Source organism: Hipposideros armiger, unplaced genomic scaffold (assembly GCF_001890085.2).
Source record: "Hipposideros armiger isolate ML-2016 unplaced genomic scaffold, ASM189008v1 scaffold_172, whole genome shotgun sequence".
Taxonomy (NCBI): Eukaryota; Metazoa; Chordata; class Mammalia; order Chiroptera; family Hipposideridae; genus Hipposideros; species Hipposideros armiger.
Genome location: NW_017731522.1, coordinates 824,261 through 846,549, shown reverse-complemented (window position 1 = coordinate 846,549; position 22,289 = coordinate 824,261). Strand labels below are relative to the sequence as shown.

Sequence of the window (22,289 nt, the reverse complement as noted above, 5' to 3'; positions counted from 1 at the left end):
AATACGGTACTCAATATTATAAAGCAGTCTCATTCTCATTCTCAGTTGCCAAAATTAAGTAGGATTTATACCTTCATTGTTTTTTATGTTACTTCTCTGTTAGAGAATAATTTCCTGTCCCCTTTTATTCCTATTTTTTTTTCAAGTTGTGCATATATGTGCTATAGTTTTTCTCTTTACCCACCCAAAGTATAGGACTTTTATTTTTTTAATCTTTTCTTGTGAGGTTGGGTATATTTGTCTAAACTGACAAAATGATTTTAAATGCTCCTTTTGTAGATCAGATTGCTCCTTTTGTAGATCAAATTGTCTTAGAGCTATGTTTGATCAGCATGCCATTTGTGTTTCCATTGAAAACATATGTACATCACTGAATGAGACAAAGTCAAATGTGAGGATTGGTGACATCTCTCAAAATTGATTCATCAATCAATGCTCTGTGGGTGTGGGTGTGCAGTCACCCATGGCTCCACCCTTATCGAGGCTATCATAGGAAAACCCTACCAAATGCCTTTTGAAATCCAGATAACCCTTTGCTATATTCTTTGACCTATGATCTGTAATAAAGAACCCTAAGAATTACTTAAAGAAGTTAATTGGTTATAGTTTTTTCTTGATAGTCTCAGGATATATCTTAATAATCATTACTTGCTTTTGAAGGGTACATTTCATAACTTATTAAGTGGAAAGTTCTACTTAATAAAGTCTTCTGAAATGTTAGCCACAGATTCAATTGAAGATCATCTGGATGCCCTTATAAATAACACTATACAATTTTCTTTGAGAGTTAGGCCTTCATTATATGTATTCATGATTTAAAAACCATTTAAAGAGAACTTATTTTTTTCAACATTCTCCAAAACACAACATTTGAGGAAAATTCCCATTTTATATTTTTATTGCCTTGATAGAAAGTTATATGAAATAATTTGCAGACACTTGAGTAAAGGGGGAAAATATGCCCCTTAGTTTCAACCACTGTGATTTTTAAAGTGGAATTTTACAGGCAATTAATCCCTAACGTGGGCAGGTGCAATTGAGTTTTTCATTTGCTGCAGCATATTTCATGTTTAAAATTTTATGAAAAACAATAAAAAACAAACTGGTTTAGTAGTCTCTGGAAAAAGATGACCTTTCTGTCTGCTCTCTTCAACAAAACGGATATAGTAAATGCACCTGATATTTAAAAACATTTAAACCCACTTTTGTACAGACAGTTGGCACAACTGAATTTGCCATTCAGTACTTAACAGTTTGGTTCACATGCTTATTTTTTTCCCCTTTTTGGTAGTTGTTCTGTAGCACTGAGTTTAAAAGAGATCTCCAAACAACTAGACAGCTAGAAATGGAGTGAGATAGTAGGAAAAATTTGTTAGTCTCTATTCATTGCTTATTGTGTTTTCTATTTCTAACTTGATTTGCGCCCCCTGCCCCACCCCCTGCCACCACCACTAAAGTAAAACGAATGGTGTAATCAATCTAGATATAACTAGCACCTATTTTAGCGGGTGAGAGGCCACTCTTGTGTCATCTGTACACACTCCAGTTTGCTCTCTTGGCCACTGGATCATTTTGAAGCAAATCCTAGACATCATATAATTTCATTATAAATATTTCAGTGTTTGAACATCTTTAATCTTAAAGGATCTTAAAAGAAAATATCCTGGTATAATATAAACCAAAACAATGAGTGTGGTTATTTCTGAATTGTGGAAGGATTTGTATTTTCTTTTACTCATCTGCATTTTCTGATTCCACATAAATGCACATATATTCATTTTTTTTAATGAGGCAAGTTATTTTTAAACATTTTTTTGTGGTTACATATATTAACACAATTTACCACTGTAATCATTTTTAAGTGTACAATTCAGTTACATTAAGTACATTCACGCTGTTGTGCAACCATTACCAGCATCTATCTATAGAATTTTTGTGCCTTCCCAAACTGAAACTATGTACTCATTGAACAACAATTCCCTATTCCCTCCTACCCTCTGCTGTTCGTAACCACCGCTCTCCTTTCTGTCTCTGAATTTGACTATTCAAGGTACCTGAAGTGGAATTGTATAATATTTGGCCTTTGTAGAGGCTTATTTCACTTAGCATAATGTCTTCGAGATTAATCCTTTATAGCATATGTCAGTCCATTTTTGGGACTGAATCACATTCCAATATATAGGTATATTATCACTTTTTTTAATCTGTTCATCCACTGATGGACATTTGGGATATTTCCACAGGTTTTTTTTCTTTGTTTTTTTTTTTTTAAGTACTCCTTTAAATGTGTCCTTTGCTTTATAGTTAAAAAACTCTTTTATATCCACGGTTATCAGAACCTCCAGAAAACTTTGAAGATGGTCAGAGGTCACTGGCCTCATTTTTATAGACCTGGAAACTGAGATTCAGAAAGGTTATAGACGTACATGTAGATACAAGTTATTCACACTTGATCCAGGCCTTGGGATCTCAGCTCTTGGATTCTGACATTGCTAAACTAGATTTGTATCCCGGGTTCCTCGCTGGAGGTGTACAGATACCAGCATGGCTTCCTCTTTCTTTAATTTGAAGATCTTATGGACCATTTGGGTGGGACAGTTCCATTGTGTGACACTGTCACAAGTACCATAGATCAATTCATTATGTGACAACGAAAACCATATCCATACATTTTCTAAATGTTTTTGGCTTGAGAAGTGGGGAGAGGGGTGTAGGCAGGGTCTTAGACTATATAGTCTATAGAATCTAAGACCTGCAAATGGCTTTATAGTCACTTCCTGCAATTAGACATAAAATAATATGGAAACTGACCAGAAGTAAACCTTTCAAGTGATTTCTATTATTATAGAATTATTCAATACAACAAATGATTTCTAGCATAAAATGAATCTATCTAAACTAAATCTTCTTATTAATACACACCACACACACAATCCTTGGGGGGTGGGGGTAAGCAGGCTACGGGACATTACTTCTAGATGGGTGTCTGCAGTGGTCCATTAGTCACAATGGAGAAGGAGAAGGAACTGTGTGTTGCCACTGGCCGCCGAGCCCATCACTATGAATTGACTCAGATATGAGGGCCCTAGACAGAGAGAGGCCCAGAGCCTCTGCTCAGAGACTGGGCCTTCCAGCGTTAGGAGAGTGGAGGGCTGCATACACCCCGCAGTGAGAGCGAGTGTCATTGAACTGTGAAAGCTCAGGGCTTTTCATCTGTAGTGAGTCCCATTCTACAGGTCTTAGTTATAGTTATTGCGGATACTGGCTCCCTTCCCTCCATCCATCTAGTGTTCGGCTTCATGTATTCATAAATCAGGCCATCCTAATAATCCTGGTCCTAATAAGATGTGGTGTTCTTCTCTGGGCACACACAGTTCTTATTTATGGGTATTGATAAGGTGCTCTGGCTAGAACCTGGCCCTCAGAGTCATGATTCACGCAAGCAGTGTACACACTTCCTGTTGGGAACTCCTGACATAAATAAATGAAATGTGCTGTGCAGATTTGACAGCAGCAATGGCAGGAACTCGGGAGAGCTGGAGCCCAGAAGTGGAGCCTCCCTGCTCCTCTGCAGCCATCGTGCCAGGGAGCAGTGTAGACCCTGTGTTGTCAGATCCTCTCCATGTTTTTAAAGGCAAGCAGGAAATGTAGGTTTTTTTTCCTGTGACTTATTCCAGTTTTTAAATATTGGCAACTAATTATTTTTCACTAAATTAGCATACATATAAAATTTACCCTACTAATCGTTTTTAAGTGTACAATACAGTCACATTATATTCACACTGAATGTAAAACAGTTTGAAATACATTTACACTGTTTCACCACCCATCTCCAGAACTCTTTTCATCTTGTAAAACTGAAAGTCTCTACCCATTATACAATTCTCCATTTTCCCTCCCCCCAGCCCCGGTGACCACCATTCTACTTTCTGTCTCTATGAATTTGACTACTCTTGGTATCTCATGTAAATGGAATCATACAATATTTGCCTTTTTGTGACTGGTGTATTTCACTTAGAAGAACATTCTCAAGGTTCATCCATGTGGTAGCGTGTGTCAGAATCTCCTTCCTTTTTAAGCTGAGTAATATTCCATTGTATGGATATTCAATATTTTGTTGACATTCATCCACTGATGTATACTTGGGCTGCTTAGCAACTAATTTTTTTAAAAGAATTGAAAGTACAGTGTGAGACAGACAAAAAATTTCTTAGCTGGCTAGATTTAGCACATGGGCTGCCATTTTGTGTCAGCCGCCCTCTATGGACAATAAAATTATACATGGACATTATTATTAACTCATTGCTTTAGGCCATCAAAACCTTGGAAGCATAGAGGATAAAACAACCCTGGAAATCACACTAATGGGACAGGCCTCCTTCTACTTCAAGGCTTGGCTAATTCTGTAAGTGAAATTTATGGAGCATTATCAGAGACTTCAAAACACCGAGTGCTTATATTTCGTACTCAATGTAGTTAAAATTTTAAAGCAAACTTGGCATCAGTCCTCCTCCTTTGGGAACCAACAGACAGCACCTTGCACAGAGCTTTGCCCAAAGCAGGCGCTAAACAGGTGCAGAATGAGTGGATGCATTGCACACCTGAGTTGTGCAGCCCCTATTACCCAGCACCTGCTGGCACATCACCAGCCTGAGCGGTAATCACGTTAAAGGTCCCCGTTCATGTGTGATGGCTCCCCGACTCGGTTCACAAGGCCGACTCCATTCTGTGCCCCAATTTGATTACAGGTAAGGATTGACCTGAGAAACCACAGCAAGGCATTACCCAAATTGTTTAGATGCACATAACAAGGCCTCTCTAAGCTCTTGTGAACAACCAAAATGGAAACATAATGCGTGTTTATGCAGTCGAAAATTATTTTATCTTCGTGGCCGCCAAACTTGGGATCTGAACTGGAGAGGAGATGGAGAAGGAGAAATAATTCCTGTTCGCTACCCGCAGAACACGACCTGCTGCTCACCCAGTCAAATGAAGAATTTATGAAGAGTTAGTCTTAGGTGGGTGTTTGGTCCTTCAGGAGTCTTGCACGTTAATTGCCCCTCTTGTCGTGTCCCTTTCCCGGTAAATGGGTTCCTTAGGATGGTACTTTGAAAGATTTCTGTGCTGGTGTTGATACGGAAGCCAATGTCAGGATTTGTATCGTGACGCCCCTTTGAAGGAAATAGTCAGTTGCTACAGAGATATGCTAGAGTCGTGTTCAGCCTAGGTGAAGTGTAAGTGGGCATGCCAGTGGGACGTGCTGCAGAGACGCAAGAAGCGTGCATGCTGGCCCCATCCTCTCCTTCTTTCTTTCATTAGTCACTTAGATTTGATGAAACGGTCAAGGACACAATTAGAGGGCTTTTCACGAAATGCTTTCAACACCAGGACATTTAAAATTCCTATTTTTATTTTAACAGCTGTCCTCTGTCGAGGCATTTTCTTTTGAGGGGGGACAGGCATTCCTTTTCACAGAATCAGGGTGACTGACTGTGGAGGGAGCAAGAATGGCCTCGGATTTAGACTTTTGATGTTATCTCCAAATGAAAGTGGACATAGAGCCACACAGATATAATCACAATATTTTAATTAATATATCTAAAGATAAACCATAATTATTATAACAATTTCTGGACATTTTGTACTAAAAGCCACAAAAATCCTGAGCATCTTGGGCCTCTTTAGACATCTCAGACACCCTGTCAATTTTGTCTGCTTTCAGAGAGGCACTGCTAATTAAAACTATATCGTACTGTAGGTGGCTTTTTGCTAAATGCTTAGCTGCTGTGCAGAAGCATATGATCCACAGTCCAAAACAAACAAACAAAACCCAGTAATGTTAACTTGGGAAAACTGACACCTGATATAACATGTCACATTAGCCAAAGCCCTAAGAAACTTTGAAAACAAATTTCCCCTCGGTTTTTGGTATAAAGGGTTTACTTTATGCCTTTGCTACCATTTGCAGTTAATGTGATGATCACAGAGATCATTTGTGTTACGTGTGGAAAGAATTACAGGTGAGCAATATGGGAGAAATAAAAATCACCTTGAATCCCACTCCTTAGTGACTGTTGATCTGATACTGATACCCTTATTGTCTTCTGTGAGCATATGGATGACATATGTAGACATGTAACATGTATACCCATAATAACCAAAATTGCTTTTTGTTCTTCTTTTTTACGTAAAATGTGGTGACACTTTCTTCTTCCAGGTCCTGTAACTGCCACATAATTGGGAAGGGCTCCCTTGCAATCTGTTGTGTGATAGATTTTCACTTTGAGGCCGTGCCCTGCTGGAGGGCATGTAGGTTCTTCCATAAATGTTTCTTAATGTGTAATGTTGCCCAGACCGAACCACCCCGTCCAGCCAAACAAGGTGAGGATCTGAGATATTAAATCAACTCAAACGCTTTGGCTTAACTACCATGAATGCAAATGGGCACTGTGTGCCTTTTATTTTTTAAACTACTCCTAAAGTCTTGTGAGATATTTGTTGTCCATGCATGTTCCTACATATTTTCTAATTAGCGCTGGCATGCTAGATTTGGCTATCTTCTGTAGATTAAAAACAAGGAATATGATAGGCCATTGATAAAAATATTTATTTCCTGTTAGAGTTAGCCCGCATCTGATAGAGATCACAGCATCTGATAATGAGAAAAAGGTGTGTTAAATCATGTACATTTTTTTCTCTTGCTTGTTTGCCACTAGAGATGTGTTTAACCCTTTAATTAATAGCTTGTGCACACATGTGCATATTTGTGTGCATGGCTGCACATGGGTTTGTGTTGGTGCCTGTCGGCGAGTATCTAGATTTAGGAAGAGCTAGATAATCTCCACAATATCTTAGCAGTTCCGCTGGCTTTGACTGAGGGTCTGTTGTTTTTATTACATGCTCTCTCGGGAACCAGTCCTCTGGATATGCAGACTGCTGGCTCATCTCTATTTTTAAGTTGTTGTCCTACTTGGTCTGAAGCCTTTGGAAACATATTGTGTGTCTGCCATTGATGAGTTGGTTGGCACTGAGGGACCAGTAAACTTATTCTCTCACAAGCATTTAATGATGATAAAACATTAGTGATGCCATTTAAGAGCATTTTTGACAAGTAGTCTCTCTGTTAAACACCCTGGCTGCAGGTTAGAATACTGTTAGGCCATCAAAATATTAAGCAAATAAATCTTTAGGTTGCTGTTGAACATGAGATGAGGCTTTGCCTGTTCTTAATTTCCCGGAGGATTCAGGAATAGCCATTACATGGCCCACTTTTTTTTTGTCTTCATGTTAGTATTGTAAATTGGATGACAATTCTTGTCCACAGTTACTTCACTGTTTCTGCTGGGGGTTATTTATAAGGACTCTTTAAAAAAAAAAAGAAATAAATCTCATTCATTGTTATGCCATCTAGTTTTCTCTTTGCCTTGGCTAGATCTATTCAGTGAGCAAGAAAAATCAGAATTAGATGTGGAAGCAAGCCAACTGCAGAGGCAGAAGATGTCAGTTGAAATATCGAAATCAGGGCACTTGCAAAGCACATTGTGATTGTAAAAGGAAGGAACGAATCTTTAAAATGGATTTGTTCTGCCCTTTTTTTTCCCCCATAAAGATTTGTTATCTATTTTTGTAGTTTCGTCTAAGGCAGGGGAGCTTGTCCAGGATTCATGAGGTCACTTGCCAGCCCTGCACGCCATTCCAATTGATTTTTAATGACCTAGTAAGGAGGGTGGCTTAGGTAGGAGAGAAGAAATAGAAGAGGGGAAATGCAGGCGCTTGGGTGGTCCACATGGCCAGTCAGGACCAGGGTCTTGCTCCCTAAGAGCCCAGCCTCCAGTTGCAGGTGTGCTTCCTTGTCATCTGTGCTGTTGCTGGAAGCTGTATTTATCAAGCACTTCCCAAGGGCCATGCACTAGTACCTATCTTAGTAGGTGAGAAGATAAGACTGTGAAGGCCTCTCACCATGATAATGATTATGAATATAAGGGCTTGGCAGAGTGGTCTGATATAAGTAAGCATTCAGTAACAATTTCTTGTTAGCAACATTTGTATTGAATTTTAACAACTTGTGACAATCCAATCAGTGGGCACCATTGCCACCCCCATTTTATTGATGAGAATGTTGATTCTTAGGGAAGTGGAGTACCTCACCCAAAGTTATCCAGTTAATAAATGGCTGAGTCCAACCCAGGTTGCAATGATCACAAAATTCATGCACGTAAGCACTGGTAATATTAGTGCTCAGTACCACTTGTGTAATGGGTGCTTGCTTCTTGCAACTATTTTATAGACATTCTCATTTAATCTTTATGACATCCTGGTGATGTTGGACTTATCTGACTTACCCAATATCACACAACTTTCAAGAGCTGGGGTTGAGCTTTCAATTCAACTCTTTTTTTTTTTTTAATTGGGAGACAGTGTGTTTTTCCAGGACCCATCAGCTCCAAGTCAAATTGTTGTTCTTCAGTCTAGTTGTGGAGGGTGCAGCTCAGCTCCAAGTCCAGTCACTGTTTTCAGTCTAGTTGTGGTGGGGGGCGGCGGCAGCCCACCATCCCATGTGGGAATCCAACCAGCAACCTTGTTGTTAAGAGCATGCACTCTAACCAACTGAGCCACCGGGCTGCCCCTGAATTCAACTCTTGATTCTACCTTCAGTGCTGTCAGTCATTTCAGTCACAGAGGCCCAGGCATTGAAGGGTGAATTATCTGTATTTTTACCAAAATCAGCCTCCTCATTATGAGCTGGATTTCAATTCTGATTTCCCTCTTCAGTTCTCCCTGTAACCTTTCTATCCTTCTTATGCCTGAAGAAGTTGGTGGATAGTTCAAGGGACCCTCCTCCCCCACTATCCCAGAGAGTGAGCAGCCCGAATGCCCCTGCTGTGATCAGTGCCCAAGCAGAAAGGACAAGGACAAAGTGTCTAGGCATCAGATGCTGCTTCCTAGTGTATAGCAGGAAAAAATGGGTGTGCTGGAGTCAAGCTGACTATGATTTGGGGTAAACTCTTAATCTCCATGACCTGTTTTCTTATCTGTAAAATTGGGCTGATAATACTGCCTTTACCGGGTAATTGTAAGAAATAAAGACTATTCATAACACCTGAGAACCATAGCTTTTCTGTTTTTTGCCATTCAAAATTCAGCCTTGACCTCCTGTGAATTTTGAGGCCTAAAAAGCCTGCCTCACCTGACACATGCTCATAAAATACGTTAGCTTACTTTTGTATTTCACGATTTATTTAGCTCAGACTTGACTATGGGATTTGAACTGGATGACAGTATTTTCTCCTAATTGATTTTCTCTGCATACAAAGATAGACTGGATAGGATATTTGGAAATGTAGGTATTTTCTGGATCCCTTTTCTCTTGTTCCTTCTGTTCTTGATTTTGTTTTGTTAATGAAACAGATTTGTATGTGGGCTTCAGAGGCCCACTCTTTCGAGCCTGACAGTTGCAAAGGCCAGACTCTGCCTGATGTAGACCTTTGGAGGTGCAATACAGTCTCTGCAAGAAGAGAGGAAAGTGGATGGAATTGAAGTTCTTGGCTGGAAGCCGTTGGCAGGTGTTGAGGTGGATGTCTGGCTATGGGCACTGGTTTGCCATCACAAAGTCTACAGGTACAGGGTGGGTTTGGTTTTCTGGTATCCTTTTTACTTCCCAACTTCCATTTGTGTACAGGGCTCATTCATCTTTAACCCAACTCTGTGCTTGCTGGTGCTGTTATTTCTCTCCCTTAATTTATTGGGTTGTTGGAAAAGTTATGATGTATTTTTTCTATGTTTTTCGTTGCAAAAATGTGCCATGACTTTTCTGACAACCCAATATTACTCGTATTTGCTTTAGCACCTTACTGAGGAATTAGGAAAGGAGACAAGAGCCTCACATATAAAGGGATATTTGGTAGCCTCCTGTAGTCCAGAAATCCAGAGAACCTCACTTAAGGAACCTCCACGTAACCAATTTGCTGTTCATTCTAAAAAGTTGCCCACGGCTTGCTGACTGCCCATATTGTCTAGTAGACTGCTGTATTAGTCATCACTTCTAAGTGGCAAACTGTTCCCAAACTTAGTGGCTTAAAACAATAAGCATATGTTACTTCATACAGCTTCTGTAGATCTGAAATCTGGGAATGGTTTAACTGTGTGGTTCTGAGCCAGGGCATCTCACAAGATTGCAGTCAGGACGTCAGCCGACATTGCTGTGGTGTTCAAAAGGTTTGACTGGGGCTGGACCTCCAAGGTGTCTTACTCGCCTGCCTGGTGAGTTCTTGCTGGTTATTGGCTGGAGGCCACGTGGACTTCTTCATAGAGTTGTTTAAGTGACCTCATGACATGACAGCTGGCTTCGCTCCAGTGAGAGTGCAAAGAGAGTGCAATTTGCAAATTGTAATGTCTTTTATGACCTAACTTCAGAAATCACACTCCACCATTTCTGCAACACCAGGTTAGCCCTGTTCATTGTGGGAGGAGACTACATAGGAGCTTGACTACCAGGCAATAAGAATCAGTGGGCGCCACCTCGGAAAGCTGGCATCTGTTTGCACACTTCTCTTCCCACTATGCATGCTTTCTAGTAGTCTCTCATTTATTCTCAAATGTGCTTATATCTATTATATTGTTATTGTTATATAATTTAACTAAATATTACATAAATTAATGAAATATAAGTGGGAAAACAAGGGAGCTCTTGTTTTCCTTCAAAACTTACCTGAATCCTTTAGGAAGACTTGACAAATGTTGGTTGCTTAAAAATTGTTGAATTAGGGCCGGCAGAGTGGCGCGTTGGTTAAGAGCTGGCTTGGGATGCCAGCTCTGAGCAGTAGGGCCCTGGTTCAGATCCCACAATAGGGCCAGTGACACTGCGCCCTCTACACCTAAGATGGTGAACAACGGCTTGACCTGGGGCTGGGCTGCAATGAGTCGCTGGTGACGGCGTAGACTGCAGTGAGGCTGCAGTAGGCTGTTGCCGGCAGCCAGTATGAGTGGCCGGCAGCTGGTGTGAGCTGCCAAGAGCCGCTGTGAGTGGCTGTCCAGTGGCCGGCGACCGATTGCCTCACCCGGGAAGACCACAGTGATCATAACAACATGGGCCAGTGAAGTGACGTCCTCCACAACAAGACTGAGGAACAAAAAGGACAGCAACTTGCCTGTTCTCCTTCCCCAATTCCCCAATGCTGTTCCCCTCCCCCCAATTCCCCAATTTAAAAAAAATTGTTCAATTAAGTATAGGGAGGACTGTAAAATACAAAGAGAAGTCATTAAAAAAACACAAAACCTAAAGCACTCAAATTGCTTTGCAAGTGTCTTTACATTATCACTTCATTTCCAATGAGCCCAAATTATAAGTATACTAATTTATGTCAAGAAAGATTCTATAAAATCCCAAACAGGGAACTTAGGTTCAAAAAAAGTTCTCAATCTAATTTAAGAGATAGGTGAAAGAGTGAACACTGTGTGTGTTAAAATATTTTGTGTACATATGAGTAATTTGGTATGATTTCTTCTTTTGTGGAACTCTTTTGATTAACTCATTATATGCTGGTTTTAAACCTGCTGGAAACAGGGCTTTCAGTATGAGATGTTCCACATGCTCTTACCTATTAATTATTACAAACGGAAGTTTACCGTATTCTTTTCTTTTAAGAGCCATATAAATAAAGGCATTACTTTTTTGTTTTAATTAGTTTCAGGTGCACAAAACAATGTAATAGTTAAACATTCACACCCCTCACAAAGTGATAACCACCCTCCCCCAAGGCATTACTTTTTTGCGATAGCATATTTCATCAATTCTAAGATCCATCATTTTCTGCATTTTAATATTTCAGAAATTGAAATGCACTCTACCATCATGGTATGTTCTCATTTAATTGGCAATACTTTTTTCTCTCTGTCTGCTTTATAAATTATAGCTGTTGTCTTAGACTCGATTAAACATGGTATGTTTTATGATTTTATTTTCTAGAAAATATGTTACATACATGTGACTTGCTCGTTAGAGTTGAGGTGAGCCTGTCTGTCCAGATGTGGTTTGGCTAACTGAGCCTGTATAAATTTATTAATAAAGTTTCCTAAAGCATGGCCTGATTTAAAAAGTGAGAAACTCACATTTTATCTTTTTTAAGTGAAGGTACTAAACATCGCCTGTCTCAGTTTTCTCATGTGTAAAATGAGAATGTTGACATAAATTATGTCTAAAGTCCCTGTCAGCTTGAACATCCTAAGATTCTGGGTCTAGAATCTTCTACAAGAAACCAGAACTTCCTTCTTAATCTGTTGGGGGTTGTCAGCTGTCTTTTATAATAGGATGAGATCCATCAACCCTCCCCAGACACCAGCAGTGCCCAGAGGGCGTATTCCCAAAGCCTGCCTGTGATTTCAGGGGTGACCGGGCCATCCAGAGCTTGTTCCTGACCATCTCAGGGTCCGTGGACCTCAAGCTAAGCACGGCCTTGGATTTCGCTTCTTGAGTTTGGATTTTTCTGGGTTGTGGTTGTTTTTCTTTGTGAAAATACGGAAAATAGGACATTTTCAAGTCTTCTGAATTTATGGACTTTTCCCTAAGGCTCAAACTTCTGCTAGTATCCCCCACCTTAGTCCAGCTAGAGATCTGACTTTTCATTTGCCCCAGCCATAGATATTCCAGCTAGATGCCAATACAACTAGGGAGGGAAAGACGCTCTCAAAATAATTTAATAAAATATCTCTATAACTCAGAGCTCTGCCACATAGGGAGGAGTTATTGATAGAAAAGATCACTGTTATACTTTGAGTTTTCTTAGTAGTGTTTGAAGAGTTATAAAAGTTTTTTCTACCTGGAAGTATAAATGCTCGATAAAACCCCAGTTAGGGTCCATTAAAGAAATACAAAAAGCACTAGGTCTAGCATTTAAATGGCTTGAACAGCTTGTTTTTTGTTTTTTGGTTTTTGTTTTTTAGCTGAGCCATCCTGCCACATGTTGGCAGCTCAGCTTGGGCCGGGAATCAAACTGGCGACCCTGTTGCTCAGAGCTCGTGCTCTTGAGCAAGCCCTTAATCAACTTAGCCACTCAGCTAGCCTCATTGAACAATTTGTTTTTATTTTTGCTTTACATATCTGTCACACTGGTTGTGTTGTGCTGATAAGAATTACTGAAGGAAGGCTCTACTGGCATGAACATTTTTTCTTTTTTTTAAAGATTTTTATTGGGGAATTGGGGGAAGGGAAACAGACAAGTTGCTATCCTTTTGTTCTTCAGTCTAGTTGTGGAGGATGTTGCTTCACTGGCCCAAGTTGGCACCATCATTGCGCTCTTCCCGGGCAAGGCAGATCAGTCGCTGGCTTCTGGACTGCCACTCACACTGGCTGCTGGCTACACACGGTAGCCCATGGCAACCCACCTGACTCATGGCTGCCCAGCTCCAGGTTGAGCTGTTGTTCAGCATCTTAGCTGTAGAGGGCATTGTCACTGGCCCTCATACGTGGGATCCGAACCGGGGTCCTCTGGCTCCCAAGCCAGTTCTTAACCATTGCTCCACTCGGCCGGCCCTGCATGAACATTTTTAAAAGTGGGCTTACTCTGTCGTGATGCAAACATTTATCTCCATGGATCACCTTAATGCTTAAGTCAGCGACTGTAGCAGCTCCCACCTAGATTGATCATCGAGCAGCCTTCATCCCAGACTTCTCAGTGTTTGAAGACTGGTCTCCCATGGTCTTTAGGGCACCCCAGCAGGAAACCCTCCCACTTGGGCAAACATCTGCATTGTGGCTTTGTCCTTGGTGGCTTTGCTTTTTCCTTCGCAGTGCCATTTCTTTCACGTTTCCATCTTTTTTATATCTGGTAATATAGTTTATTTGGTTGTTTGTTTTGTTGTTGTTTGTTTTTTTGTTTTTAATCCAAAACTATCTTTAGAATTTGGTCTAGCAGTTGTAGTCTCTCCTTATTAAAGGATAGAATAAGTGAGAGGGGTCCATTTTTCATTGCACCATCCTAATGAACTATTCTAATTTAAAAGAGACTGATTTAATGATAATGTTGTGTCACTTTCTCTGAAGCGATAGAAAATCAACACTGATATGCAATAGGCAATCCCCTATGTATTTGTCTCAAACCAGTATTTTTAACATCACCATGGGACACTATTAATTATTTTTATTTTGTATATATATGGAGTTTGGTATTTTGCCACGAAAACAAGCTTTGAAGTCAGATTTGTTTTATTTTAATTTTCCAGATTTATTGAGGTATAATTGATAAATAAAAATTATATATATTTAAGGTGTACAATGTGGTGATATAGTAGACAGTTGTGAAATAATTACCACAATCAAGTTAATTAACATAACCGTAACCTCTCATGGTTACCTTTGTGTGTGTGTGTGGTGAGAATACCTAAAAAAAAAAAAAAATCTACTCTCTTACAAATTTCAAGTATATAATACAGTATTTTTAACTAGCTACCTGGCTATACATTAGATCCCCAGAGCTTATTCATTTTATAACTTAAAGTTTGTACCCTTTGACAAGCATTTCCTCATCTCCTCCAACCCTCAACCCCTGATAACCACCGTTCTACTCTCTGATACTATGAATTCTGCTTTTTTAGATTCACATATAAATGATCATACAATATTTATCTTTCTGTGTCTGGCTTGTGTGACTCAGAATAATGTCCTCCATGTTTGTCATAAATAGGAGGACTTCTTTCTTTTTTAACAACTGCATAATATTTATATGATGATATAATAATAACTATATAGTATGCATATATACATATAAATATTTTTTTTACATCTTCTTTATCCATTCATCCACGGATGCTTACTTCAGTTGTTTCCATATCTTGGCTATTGTGAATAATGCTGCAGTGAACATGGGAGTGAGTACAGATATGATATCCCTTTGGAATATTAATTTCAATTTCTTTAGATACATAGCCAGAATCATTCAGATTTACTTTAAACCTGTTCACCACCCATGAGCCATGTGAACTTAGATAAGTTTTGTAGCCTCTCCGAGTCTCCATTTTCTCATCTATAAAAAGGGAAAATCTCTTATAAGGGTTTGGGGCAGATTACATAAGGAATGGATTAAAAATCATCGTATGGCACGTGGCATATACTGAGCAAGCACCACGAGAATATTAGATATTTCAGCAGAGAACATAGGAAAAAAATTGAAATAAATTAAAAAATTTAAAGTAGTATGTAGACAAATTTTAAAATAAATCATTGGTATTTTGGAAACTAAAAATATTGCAAAATCAGCCAAATGCATGGAAATGTCTCTCAGACTTTTTTGGAGGTTTATTTAAAGTAGGTTGAAAGTTGGAGTCAAAAATAGCTGCTTCTTCTTCATGATCCCTGATAGGATTAGAAAGAGTGGCTAAGAAAAGTGTAAAGATGATTAAGTCCTCTGCTTTGCAACACAATTTATTTTTATGGTGATAAGTGACATAACAAAATCTTTCTGGTAATTTTCCTCAAATGGTCACTTGAAGGAGATATTCTCAAGAAGATATTAAAGTTGGCCTCTTATTTGTGAGTTCAGTAAGGAAAGTAAACTCCAAGATGAGTACTATTATTTTCATTGATGAATTACTTTTTTTTTACCCTCACCCATGAAAAGTATTTGAGCTATGGAGTGTGTGTGTGTGTATAACCTGATCCTTTCAGTTCCTTTGTGAGAAACCTGATTTAGAAGACCAGTAGTCCTTGAGAGTGAAGTTCCTGAAGTGTTTTGCTGGAGAAGGGTCATTGTTCTGTTCAGTTTTCTGTTATTTGCATTAGAGCAAATATGTGCATTTGTGAGATCATAGCTCCTTATAGTAGAAGTGATTTTAGGTCACATAGAGCTTCTATGTCTAGTAATACAGCCCATTTCTTGAGTAAATGCAGATTCTTAGATGACTCCTCTGGAAATTCTGACTGAATAGATCCTATATCTGCCTTTTTTTTTTTTTTTAAAGCAAGAACCCCAGTTGAAACTGTATATTCAAGCAAGGTTGGACAGCCCTGTCCTCTACAGTTGATCCAATGGAAGCGTCAGCTAAACCCATGTATTTCTTAGAAGTGAAATGTGGGGCTTTCTCGAACCATAAGACCTGAATTTGGGGAAGTGGCTGAGAGGGAATGGTGCAAGGAAAAAATAAAATCTGTCACTAACTTTGATTAAACATTGTGTGTCGATGGCCTGTCAAATCTTTTTGTGGCTGTATATTACTTAGAAAATGATTCCACTTATGACCAACAATCTCAGTGTTACAGAAGGGAGGCCATAAAAGTGGTTGTCATCTGTGAGGAATGAAAATCAACCATTTAAAAATGGAACTTTTAGGTACTGGCTGGGTGTTGATAGCATCTGCTATAGTTCTTAACAAGACATTGTACTTACACGTAGAACGATGATAATCTTTCAAAGGTGGGAAAGTCTGCACTTCCATAGATCTGCAAGACAATGACAGAGAGAGACTGCACTATGGCCAGATCTGGATCGGATGCTATTTTATTGTTATTAACAGACCCCTGGGTTTGGAGCAGGGCGTTCCCTTTTGAAGGCGTGCTGCACAGTGACATTAATGGAGGACTAGGCTGTGGTTGGGGGACTTGTTTATATGGGTATCACATATTAATTGCTGTCTTATTTTAGGCTCATGTAAAAAGGATGACTCCCTACCTAGAGCAAATTGAACAAGGTGGTTATGTTATTGAAGGAATGTCTTCCAAGTATCAGACTAGGGAAATTGAACCATCTAATGTTTTTGAAGGTCCGCTTTGTGCCTGGCACAAAGTTCTGGAAATACCATGGTAAGATGGAGTAAAAAATGATGAGGAGACCAGCATTGACCAATTTACTTCAGTAAATAATATAATTACCAAATGGGATATGCATGAGCAAGGAGAGGAATAAGGTTCTGTGAAAGGATATGACAGTGGCATCTAACAAAGTGTATTCATTATCTCTTTCTGTGTAAGAAATCACCCAAAAATTACCCCAAAACTTAGGAATTTAAAACAACAAATGTGTAATCTCACACATTTCTGAGGGTCAGGAATCCAGGAATGATTTAACTCGGTGGTCCTAACTCAAGGATTCTCATGAGGACAAAGCCAAGCTGTTGGTTGGGGCTACAGCCATCTGAAGGCTTGTCTGGGCTAAAGGATGTACTTTGAAGATCTCTTACATGGCTCTGCAAGAGGCTTCAGTTCTGGGCTGCTCACACATGAGATCTGGCTTTCCCCCAGAGCAAATGGTCCAAGGAGACAGAAAAGGAGAGAGAGAGAGAATGTGCACTTCACCAAGATGGAAGTGGTAGTTCTTTATAACCTAACCTTGGAAGTGACATACACCATCACTTCTCCTACATTCTGTTGGTCACACAAACCAACCCTGGTACACTGAGGGTGGAGAATACACAAAAGTCTTAATACCAGGAAGTGGGCACAATTAAGGGCTATCTTGGAGGTCACCAACTTACTGAGTCCAGGGGACTCTTCGTAGGCTTTTCTGAGAAGGTGCTGTTTATACAATGGATGAGTAGGTTGTGTGGGGGTTGGTGGTAGAGAGCCTTTCCTGGGTGGTCAGCATGGTATGTTTTGATACTGAATGAAAGCTGGTGTGGATAGAGCAGAAATAGCTGGGAATCATGTGCTGAGAGTTGATGCTGAAGATGTTGGCAGGAACCAAGTGCATACATGCCCTTTTAAATCAAATTAAAGACCTCGTTCTTTGGAGACTTAAACTGTTAAATGACATAATCAGATTTACCCACTTCCCCCCATTTTTCTGACGTCTCTGGCTGCTGTGAGCAGAATGGATTATAAGTAGGGAAGCCAGTTTAGAAGCTATTATAGTTGTCCAGGCTAAAGATCATGGTGGATGAGAAGAACACTGGCAGTAGAGATAGCACTAGATGGATGTGAAATGTATTTAAGAGGAAAACTTGTCAGATCTTAGAGATGCACCTAAGGTGTTATTCAGGATGATTGCAGAAGTTCTGACTTATAGAATGGGGTGGATGGAGGTAACATTCACCAATAGAGTAAACCCTGGAAGGGGACCGGCTATATGGAATGACAGAATTGGCCCTGAACTTAGAGATATCATTACATGCTTTGAATAAAGGTATTAGGCTATTCAGGTATGGAGACAAGCAGGGAGGTCTTTGCCAGGAAAAATGTAATTTCACTCTGATTCACAAAAGCTTACTATGTTTTTAGAACCACATGACAGGTTTTGTTTTTTGTTTTAATTTATGTGTGAGTTCCTAAAGTCTGGCAACTTATGGGAGGAAATTCTTGGTGTTTCTCTTTTGATTATCATTCTTGTTCTTTAAAGCAAGTTGTTGAAATCTTTTAAATCCCAGCTTATTTTTTCAAGTAATTTTTAGGGTCATTGGGCTATGTTAGTTCAGACCTCTATTCCTGTTTCCATCTCCAAAATGAATTCACTGATGAACTCTCTCTCACACACATACACTCTTAATTTGTCAGAGAATTATGACATGTCATAAAATTATAACATTTGAAAGTCTAAGGGAACCAACGGCTAATCATTCTTGTATTTTAGGTAGGAAATATCTTGAACACCTACTTTGTGCCAGGCTCTGTGTCAAGGGTTTTCATATTTTTAAAAATGGCACCTTCTCTCACCCATCAAAGATTTATTCTGTACCAAGCACAGTTCTAGGAATGTGTTGCATGCCAGGCAATGGACTTAGGAGCTCTCCTCTACCATCCAGTCCCTTGAGTGGCAGAGAACAACAGCCGTACCCTGCTGGTGAGCAATTCACATGCCCACCATGGGGCATGAAGGTGGCATGGCAATAATAGACAAGATGAGGCCCAGAGGTATTGCACCATAGCTATTCTGAGGGGAGATGAAATCCCTGGAATATAATGATTCCCATGATGTTAGAAATCGTTGTCTTGTTTGGTTCACTGATTCCCAAGCCTCGGAAAGGACCTAGCATGGAATAGACCCTCCGGATACATTGGTTGAAAGAATGAGTGAGCAAATCGCCATGGTTTTTGTTTGTTTTTTTTTTACTTTTTATTTTGAAATAATTTAGACTTGGAGAAAAGTTGCAAAAATAGTATGGGGAGCTCCCACATCCTTTACCCAGCTTCCGCTGATATTAACATATGACGTATCCATGGCGCAATGATCGAAACCAGGACATTAACATTGGCACAACACTATTAATTAAGCTGAGGACTATTTGGACTTCACCATTTTTTCCACTAATGTCCTTCTGTTCCAGGATCCATTCTAGGATTCCACATTGCATTCAGTTGTCATGTCTCCTCCAATCTGGGACACTTCTCAGTCTTTGCCTTCTATGACCTTGATACTTTTGAGGAAGAGCTGTAGTCAGTTTTTTTGTAAAATGTCTACCAGTTTAGGGTTAGCTGATGACTAAGGGCTGGCAAAAACTTTGCGCTGGAAAAGATTTCATGAAGAAAGTGGGACTTTTGGTGAGCCTGATGCAAGGGTGAAACTTGGATTGACGGAGACTTTTCAGGCAAGGAGAATGGATTGTATCTGTCCTGGGGCATTTTGGTGTTGTCTTGGTTCTTCTTTGCATGTGCAAGTAATGGGGAGCCTTAGCTGACTGGTTAAGAGTTGTAATCACTCCTTGTCCAGCCACCCTGCTGCTTTGGGTCTTGCCTTTCTCCCATCAGCAAGGTCTTCTCTATTGGGGCTCAACACCAGCCTCCAGATGCCACCTACTATGCTACTGGATTCGGGCTTTAGCTTCCTGGGCGTCAGAGCTGATGTGCTTCTCGTCACCTTTTTACCAGACTTACACCCTTCTCCAGTGTGGGGACATAGGGTCTCATATTTATTTATTTTTTACTATGACTATTATATTTGCTATGATTTAGTAAGCACTGCGTGCCACACTGTAGGCCATGCCTTCTCAATAGGGAACGATATTACCCCTCAGGGGACAAACATTGGTTCTTGGGAGAGGTGTGAGAAAAATCTTATGCTTTTTATGTGTAAGAACAGATAGGCCTACAAATACCTAAACAGGCACACAGGATATCTGTAGTATTAAAATTTCACTGGAAGGTGGCGTAGGCAGGTTGATTAGGGGACAGGAAATATAAGAAAGCTTATTAATGGGCTTGATAATGAAATAAGGTTGAAATAAGGTCAAATGATATGATTATATTATCTCATTTAATTTTACAACATTACCTCAAAGGAACAATTCTTATTATGCCCATTAAACAAATACAAATGAGGAAACTGAGAATTAGTGGCATTGAGTGATTTGCCCCAGGTCACAGAGCCCAGGGTAGACTGGGGATAGCCACCCAGACTCCAAAGGCCAAGGTCTAGACACTGATCATCCCTGTCAATTTGTAGCCGTATTCAAAAAAGTAGTTAGAAAGTTAATAGAAAAAGTATTGGGTTGTCATGACGCATTTTTGCAGTGAAAAACAGAGACAATACATCATGCCTTTTCCGACAACTTGATACATACATAGTGTATCCTAAAACCAAGGAAAACTTTTCTAGGCTTAGTTATTCATTGGAATTTCCTGTTATATTACCCTATGATTAGGGTTAATAATTGTGGGTCAGCTCTGTATATGTTTGCAATACTGATGTTAGGATTCTAGTGAGGTACAGGTATATAATTACATGACAGCAGAGCCTGTCTGTTTCCTGTTGCATCTCCATGTCCAGAGCAATGCAACACATAGGAAGTACTCAACAAATATGTGTTGAATGAATAAAGGAGAAAGGGTGATATATTTTAAGAAAAACATTTCAAAACCAAACTGAATTAATTATCTTTGATGTTAGGGCTATGATGTTTGCACTTAAAAAAATAAGCACCAACCACTAAAATGTAGGACAAGACTCATACTTACCACAGAGAAAATAAGTTCTGGGTGGCCAGAAGAGTTTAATGTAGAAACCACCTCCAGCTACTCAAACTCTAAATGTATGACTTAATATTGTTATACCGTGTAGAGCTAACAGATTAAATCAGACTTAATTTTTCCATCCATTTTGAGGGACTTGAAAAAAATCCACAACATTATTGTTTGAGATAGAATGGTGACAATATAATTGAGTGAAATATAAAGCATCTTCTTTTCTTTTTCAGTTGAGTATTAAAGACAGCTATTTATGTTTGAAGTGGGGACTAAACCTACTTGAGATGTTTCATTGCACTGGACAGATGAGCAAAAACCCCAAGTTGTATGAAGATATACAAGAAATTTTGAAATTTCCCCCTAAGAAAATTTACATTTACCCTCTGTAAACAGGAAACATAAATTAATCAGCATATTATACAAAACTTAAATTCATCTTGGAATCCTCACTGAGGCATAACACGAGTATCTTCTCCAGCTAGGTTGAAGGTTCCGGAGTGGCTACAGAATTAAGTTAGATTTGCCAAACTACCCCCTACAGGCAAATGCAAATTTCAGTTTTCACAGGCCCTTCCCCAAAAGTAAGTAATTCAAAGGATCAGAGCCCAAGAAGGCTAGAGTGGCTCAAAAGAAGCCCATTTTAATATACCGGGGTGCCACAAAAATGTATACAAGTAGACACTTTGGTCAACAGTAGTTCGTCAACAGAAGTGTCTGGACACTGACAGTAATCACTTTGAGCACCTCTTGAAACTGCAGAAGTCAAACGTGACTTGTATTCATCTTTTGTTATCAGTATATACTGAGTATTACAATTTTAATATTTTTTTCCTTTCTTAAAATGTGTATACATCTTTTTGGCACCCTCTGTATATGAGTAGAGATAGACAAAGGGATGGTGACATTACCATCAAGTCCTCATTTTTTTGTTCCTGGTGGTAGCTACCAGCAGCGGCACTGAGAGGGCCTCTAAGAAAATCTACCACAAGTGCAAATGAAACCAGAGTCGTGTAGCTCAGAATCTGAGAGTAGTTAGGAATTTTGCCGGCTGCTTCAAAGGATGAGCCACTCTACCACCCCTGTGTTAGACGCAAGCTTCTTTTGGATGTGGGCTCAAATATTTCTTTCTCTAAATCTCATTTTTTTAGAGTCTTGTAAAGTGGCTTTTTTGTTTCCCTTTGTTTTAAATTCTTCTTTTCCCACCCCCTTGAAGCTCATAATACTTGGCATAGTTCAATGGTAGTATTGGGAAATACGGACACGGACACACACACACACACACACACACACACACACACACACACACACACGATCACACACACGATCAGACCCCAGGTACCAGAGCAGGCTGTACTCCAGGCCTCTTCAGGGCGAGAGGTGGGTGTTTCCGGCTTCTAGTACAGGCTTT

At 39.6% G+C, this 22,289-nt stretch overlaps 1 protein-coding gene across 17 annotated transcripts in view; it reads left to right on the top strand.

Moving 5' to 3' along the window:
* Positions 1-22,289, top strand: part of MAGI1 (membrane associated guanylate kinase, WW and PDZ domain containing 1) — a 705,149-nt gene that overhangs the window by 486,092 nt on the left and 196,768 nt on the right. The gene's annotated exons all lie outside the window — the stretch shown is intronic.